Genomic DNA, 7,299 nt, shown 5'->3' with positions numbered 1-7,299 from the left:
TCAGTACTGACCCTCCGCCAGTGGAGCACTCCCTCAGTACTGACCCTCCTACAGTGCAGCACTCCCTCAGTACTGACTCACCGACAGTGCAGCAGTCCATTAGTACTGACCCTCAGAATGTGCAGCACTCCCTCCATACTTACCCTCCGACAGTGCAGCGCTCCTTCAGTACTGACCCTCCGACAATGCGGGACTCCCTCAGTACTGACACAGCGACACTGCAGCGCTCCCACAGTACTGACCCTCCAACAGTGCGGCACTCCCTCAGTCCTGACTCACCGACAGTGCAGCACTCCATCAGTACTGACCCTCAAAATGTGCAGCACTCCCTCCATACTTACCCTCCGACAGTGCAGCGCTCCCTCAGTACTGACCCTCCGACTGCGGCATTCACTCATTACTGACCCTCCGACAGTGCAGCATTCCCTCAGTACTCACCCTCCGACAGTGCAGCACTCCCTCAGTACTGACCCTCCGACAGTGCGGCACTCCCTCAGTACTGACCCTCCGACAGTGCGGCCCTCCCTCAGTACTGACCCTCTGACAGTGCAGCACTCCCTCTGTACCGACCCTCCGACAGTGCAGCACTCCCTCAGTACTGACCCTCCGACAGTGCAGCACTCCCTCAGTACTGACCCTCTGACAGTGCAGCACTCCCTCAGTACTGACCCTCCGACAGTGCAGCACTCCCTCAGTACTGACCCTCCGACAGTGCAGTGCTGCCTCAGTACTGACCCTCCAACTGTGCAGCACTCCCTCTGAACTAACCCTCCAACAGTTAAGCACTACCTCAGTACTTACCCTCTGACAGTGCAGCACTCCCTCAGTACTGACCCTCCGACAGTGCAGCACTCCCTCAGTACTGACCCTCCGACAGTGCGGCACTCCCTCAGTACTGACCCTCCGACAGTGCGGCACTCCCTCAGTACTGACCTTCCGACAGTGCGGCACTCCCTCAGTACTGACCCTCCGACAGTGCAGCACTCCCTCAGTACTGACCCTCCGACAGTGCGGCACTCCCTCAGTACTGACCCTCTGACAGTGCAGCACTCCCTCAGTACTGACCCTCCAACAGTGCGACACTCCCTCAGTACTGACCCTCTGACAGTGCAGCACTCCCTCAGTACTGACCCTCCGACAGTGCAGCACTCCCTCAGTACTGACCCTCCGACAGTGCGGCACTCCCTCAGTACTGACCCTCCGACAGTGCGGCACTCCCTCAGCACTGACCCTCCGACAGTGCGGCACTCCCTCATTACTGACTCTCCGACAGTGCGGCACTCCCTCAGTACTGACCCTCTGACAGTGCGGCACTCCCTCAGTACTGACCCTCCGACAGTGCGGCACTCCCTCAGTACTGACCCTCCGACAGTGCGGCACTCCCTCAGTACTGACCCTCCGACAGTGCAGCACTCCCTCACTACTGACCCTCCGACAGTGCAGCACTCCCTCACTACTGACTTTCCGACAGTGCGGCACTCCCTCAGCACTGACCCTCCGACAGTGCGGCACTCCCTCAGCACTGACCCTCCGACAGTGCGGCACTCCCTCAGTACTGACCCTCCGACAGTGCGGCCCTCCCTCAGTACTGACCCTCTGATAGACCATGCTGTGGAGTTTGTGCTGGGTGGGACTTGGTGAGGGTGTGGAGAGGGCTGGCTAGCGAGGAGGAGGAGGAGGATGAATGGAGTTGCGTAGGCGTGGGAGGAGTGTCGAGGGGTCCGGCCTCTTTGAGTTGCTGCTGCTGTGTTTTGACATCTTCCTCCCCTCGTTCCCGAGCTGTGCCTTTTCTTGGTAGACATACTGCCACCTGCAGACATGTCGGGCACACCGAGAGCTCCCGGGGTACTCCTGATTCTTGCTTCCGTCATCGGTGAGTTGGGTTTGAGAGGCCTGTGTCTGGTACTGATCAATGATACTGCGAGGAGCTGGGTAGGGAGGGAGCGCTAGAGAGACTGAGAGGAGGCAGGGAGGGAGAGAGTGAGAGAAAGGCTGAAGGAGAGACAGACGGAGAGGAAGAGAGAGAGACAGCGACAGCCTGAAAAGCAGTGACAGCTTGGTGGTGAGCAGGAGGGCGGGGGGTAGGGGAGAGACAGGAGGCAGCGGATGCCATGGAGACCTGGAGCGGGGGGAGTGAAGGAGATGGTGAAATGGAGAGTGAGCCAGAGAGAGAGAGAGAGAGACAGAGAGAGAGAGAGAGAGAGAGAGACAGAGAGAGAGAGAGAGAGAGAGACACAGAGAGAGGCAGTGGAGCAGGGGGGAGAGAGAGAGAGAGAGAAACACAGAGAGAGGGTGATGGAGAGAGGCAGTGGAGCAATGGAGAGAGAGAGAGAGAGAGAGGAGGAGATAGAGGGAGGGAGGGAGAGAGATAGAGAGAGGAGGAGATAGAGGGAGGGAGGGAGAGAGAGAGAGGAGGAGATAGAGGGGAGGGAGACAGAGGAGGAGGAGATAGAGGGGAGAGAGAGAGAGAGGAGGAGGGGATAGAGGGGAGCAAGAGAGAGTGTCTGAGAGATGCAGTAACTGTGTAGTGGTGAGTAGTGGTGAGGAATGGAGGCCTCGCTGTCTGCAGTTTGATTCTGTTGTATTAGCTGGTGTGAGTGTGAGGGTGAGTGTGAGGCTGAGGGTGAGGGTGAGTGTGAGGGTGAAAGGGGGCACTGAGCCGGAGGGAGAATGTTTATGTAGTGTGACTTGCTGCCTCACATAGGAGATCAGCCACCTCACCTCACCCCGATATTACTCGAATCTTCACTCATCTTTTCCCTCCAATCCCTCTCCTCCAATCCCCCTGCCCTCCAATCCCGCTACCCTTCAATCTCCATCGCCTCCAATCCCTCTTCCCTCCAATCCCTCTTCCCTCCAATTCCCCTCCTCTTCAATCCCTCTTCCTTCCAATCCCCCTCCTCTACAATCCCTCTTCCCTCAAATCCCCCTCCTCTACAATCCCTCTTCCCTCCAATCCCCCTCCTCTTCAATCCCTCTTCCTTCCAATCCCCCTCCTCTACAATCCCTCTTCCCTCCAATCCCCCTCCTCTTCAATCCCTCTTCCCTCCAATCCCTTTTCCCTCCAAATCCCCTCTCCTCCAATCCCTTCTCTCCAATCCCTTCCCTCCAATCCCTTCTCTCCAATTCCCCTTTCCTCCATTCCCCCTCCCCTCTGTCCTGCCCTGACTATCGGTGGTGGAAGTTGTGTATTCAGTGTGTGTGCAAAGGTGAGTTTCTGCGCCTGTGGAAGTGTGAGAGTGTGAATGCGAGAGAGAGAGAGTGTGTGTCTCTGTATATTTGTGTGGGTGACAGTCTGACTGTGTGGGTGTACGTACACGTCTGTGTTTGAGTATGTGTGTCTGTGTGTGCGTACATGTGAGAGTGTGCACATGTGTGAGCGTGCATAAGCGTGAGTGAGAGACAGTGTGAGTGTGTGTGTTGGCGTGTGTGTCTGTGCGTGAGGGTGTGTGCGTGTGTATCTGTGTGTTTGTACCTGTGTGAGTGTGTGCGTGCACGAGAGTGTATGTCTATGTATATGTCTGTGAGTGTGTGTGAGTGTGTGCGTGTGTGAGCGTCTGAGTGTGTGTGAGAGAGAGAGAGAGTGTGTGTATGTGTCTGTGTTTGTGTGTAAATGTATGTTGTCTGCGTGTTGCTGTGTGTGTGAGTATGAGTATCTGTGTGTGTGTGTGTCTATGTGTGAGAGAGAGGGTGCGTGTGAGAGAGAGTTTGAGTGTGTGTGAGTGAAAGTGAGAGAGAGAGTGTGTGTGTGTGTATGTGTGTGAGAGAGAGGGTGCGTGTGAGAGAGAGTTTGAGTGTGTGTGAGTGAAAGTGAGAGAGAGAGTGTGTGTGTGTGTGTGTGTGAGAGAGAGGGTGCGTGTGAGAGAGAGTTTGAGTGTGTGTGAGTGAAAGTGAGAGAGTGTGTGTGAGTGAAAGTGAGAGAGAGAGTGTGTGTGTGTGTGTGTGTGAGAGAGAGGGTGCGTGTGAGAGAGAGTTTGAGTGTGTGTGAGTGAAAGTGAGAGAGTGTGTGTGAGTGAAAGTGAGAGAGAGAGTGTGTGTGAGTGAAAGTGAGAGAGAGAGTGTGTGTGTGTGTGTGTGAGAGAGAGGGTGCGTGTGAGAGAGAGTTTGAGTGTGTGTGAGTGAAAGTGAGAGAGAGAGTGTGTGTGTGTGTGTATGTGTGTGAGAGAGAGAGTGTGTGTGTGTGTATGGGTGAGAGAGAGTGTGTGTATGTGTCTGTGTTTGTGTGTGAATGTAGGTTGTCTGCGTGTTGCTGTGTGTGTGTGAGTATGAGTATCTGTGTGTGTGTGTGTGTATGTGTGTGAGAGAGAGGGTGCGTGTGAGAGAGAGTTTGAGTGTGTGTGAGTGAAAGTGAGAGAGAGAGTGTGTGTGTGTGTGTATGTGTGTGAGAGAGAGGGTGCGTGTGTGTGTGTATGTGTGTGAGAGAGAGGGTGCGTGTGAGAGAGAGTTTGAGTGTGTGTGAGTGAAAGTGAGAGAGAGTGCGTGTGTGTGTGTATGTGTGTGAGAGAGAGGGTGCGTGTGTGTGTGTATGTGTGTGAGAGAGAGAGTGTGTGTGTGTGTGTATGTGTGTGAGAGAGAGAGTGTGTGTGTGTGTGTATGTGTGTGAGAGAGAGGGTGCGTGTGAGAGAGAGTTTGAGTGTGTGTGAGTGAAAGTGAGAGAGAGAGTGTGTGTGTGTGTATGTGTGTGAGAGAGAGGGTGCGTGTGTGTGTGTATGTGTGTGAGAGAGAGGGTGCGTGTGAGAGAGAGTTTGAGTGTGTGTGAGTGAAAGTGAGAGAGAGAGTGTGTGTGAGTGAAAGTGAGAGAGAGAGTGTGTGTGTGTGTGTATGTGTGTGAGAGAGAGGGTGCGTGTGTGTGTGTATGTGTGTGAGAGAGAGGGTGCGTGTGTGTGTGTATGTGTGTGAGAGAGAGGGTGCGTGTGTGTGTGTATGTGTGTGAGAGAGAGGGTGCGTGTGAGAGAGAGTTTGAGTGTGTGTGAGTGAAAGTGAGAGAGAGAGTGTGTGTGAGTGAAAGTGAGAGAGAGAGTGTGCGTGTGTGTATGTATGTGAGAGAGAGGGTGCGTGTGAGAGAGAGTTTGAGTGTGTGTGAGTGAAAGTCAGAGAGAGAGTGTGTGTGTGTGTATGGGTGAGAGAGAGTGTGTGTATGTGTCTGTGTTTGTGTGTGAATGTAGGTTGTCTGCGTGTTGCTGTGTGTGTGTGAGTATGAGTATCTGTGTGTGTGTGTGTGTACGTGTGTGAGAGAGAGGGTGCGTGTGAGAGAGAGTTTGAGTGTGTGTGAGTGAAAGTGAGAGAGAGTGTGTGTGCGTGGGTGAGAGAGAGAGACTGAGATTATGAGTCAGGCTGTTTCTATTTTTTGATGGCTTTACTCCAGGGACATGGAGTAATCAAAACAACATTAATGGCAGATGGTGAGTGACTCGTCCTCATTATCTCAACCTGCACAATATACATTTGACATCGATCAGTGCAAGGACCATCAATAGTATAGATTTTCAGATACAGACTAAATCCCCCTCTACACTGTCCCCATCAAACACTCCCAGGACAGGTACAGCACGGGGTTAGATACAGAGTAAATCTCCCTCTACACTGTCCCTATCAAACACTCCCAGGACAGGTACAGCACGGGGTTAGTTACAGAGTAAATCCCCCTCTACACTGTCCCCATCAAACACTCCCAGGACAGGTACAGCACGGGGTTAGATACAGAGTGAATCTCCCTCTACACTGTCCCCATCGAACACTCCCAGGACAGGTACAGCACGGGGTTAGATACAGAGTGAATCTCCCTCTACACTGTTCCCATCAAACACTCCCAGGACAGGTACAGCACGGGGTTAGATACAGAGTGAATCTCCCTCTACACTGTCCCCATCGAACACTCCCAGGACAGGTACAGCACGGGGTTAGATACAGAGTAAATCTCCCTCCACACTGTCCCCATCAAACACTCCCAGGACAGGTACAGCCCGGCTTTAGATACAGAGTAAATCACTGTCTACACTGTCCCCATCAAACTATCCCAGGACAGGTAAAGCATGGGGTTAGATACAGAGTAAATATCCCTCTACACTGTCCCCATCAAACACTCCCAGGACAGGTACAGCCCGGCTTTAGATACAGAGTAAATCACTGTCTACACTGTCCCCATCAAACTATCCCAGGACAGGTAAAGCATGGGGTTAGATACAGAGTAAATATCCCTCTACACTGTCCCCGTCAAACACTCCCAGGACAGGTACAGCACGGGGTTAGGTACAGAGTAAATCTCCCTCTACACTGTCCCCATCAAACACTCCCAGGACAGGTACAGCACGGGGTTAGATACGGAGTAAAGCTCCCTCTGCACTGACCCCATCAATCACTCCCAGGGCAGGGACAGCACGGGGTTAGATATGGAGCAAATCACCCTCTACAATTTTCCCATCAAACACTCCCAAGACAGCTACAGCACGGGGTTAGATATGGAGCAAATCACCCTCTCCACTGTCCCCATCAAAATCTCCCAGGAAAGGTACAGCACGGTGTTACATACGGAGTAAATCACCCACTACACTGTCTACATCAAACACTCCCTGGACAGGTAGAGCACGGGGTTAGATATAGAGTAAAGCCCCCTCTATACTCTCCCCATCAAACACTCTGAGCACAGGTACAGCACGGGGTTAGATATAGAATAAAGCTCCCTCTACACTGTCCCCATCAAACACTCCCAGGACAGGTACAGCACGGGGTTAGATACAGAGTAAATCTCCCTCCACACTGTCCCCATCAAACACTCCCAGGACAGGTACAGCCCGGCTTTAGATACAGAGTAAATCACTGTCTACACTGTCCCCATCAAACTATCCCAGGACAGGTAAAGCATGGGGTTAGATACAGAGTAAATATCCCTCTACACTGTCCCCATCAAACACTCCCAGGACAGGTACAGCCCGGCTTTAGATACAGAGTAAATCACTGTCTACACTGTCCCCATCAAACTATCCCAGGACAGGTAAAGCATGGGGTTAGATACAGAGTAAAGCTCCCTCTACACTGTCCCCGTCAAACACTCCCAGGACAGGTACAGCACAGGGATAGATACGGAGTAAAGCTCCCTCTGCACTGTCCCCATCAAACACTCCCAGGACAGGTACAGCACGGGGTTAGATACGGAATAAAGCTCCCTCTGCACTGACCCCATCAATCACTCCCAGGGCAGGGACAGCACGGGGTTAGATATGGAGCAAATCACCCTCTACAATTTTCCCATCAAACACTCCCAAGACAGCTACAGCACGGGGTTAGATATGGAGCAAATCA

The sequence above is a fragment of the Cetorhinus maximus genome, unplaced genomic scaffold, assembly GCF_964194155.1.
Source record: "Cetorhinus maximus unplaced genomic scaffold, sCetMax3.hap1.1 HAP1_SCAFFOLD_1453, whole genome shotgun sequence".
Classification (NCBI taxonomy): Eukaryota; Metazoa; Chordata; class Chondrichthyes; order Lamniformes; family Cetorhinidae; genus Cetorhinus; species Cetorhinus maximus.
Note: the sequence above shows the minus strand (reverse complement) of the source record.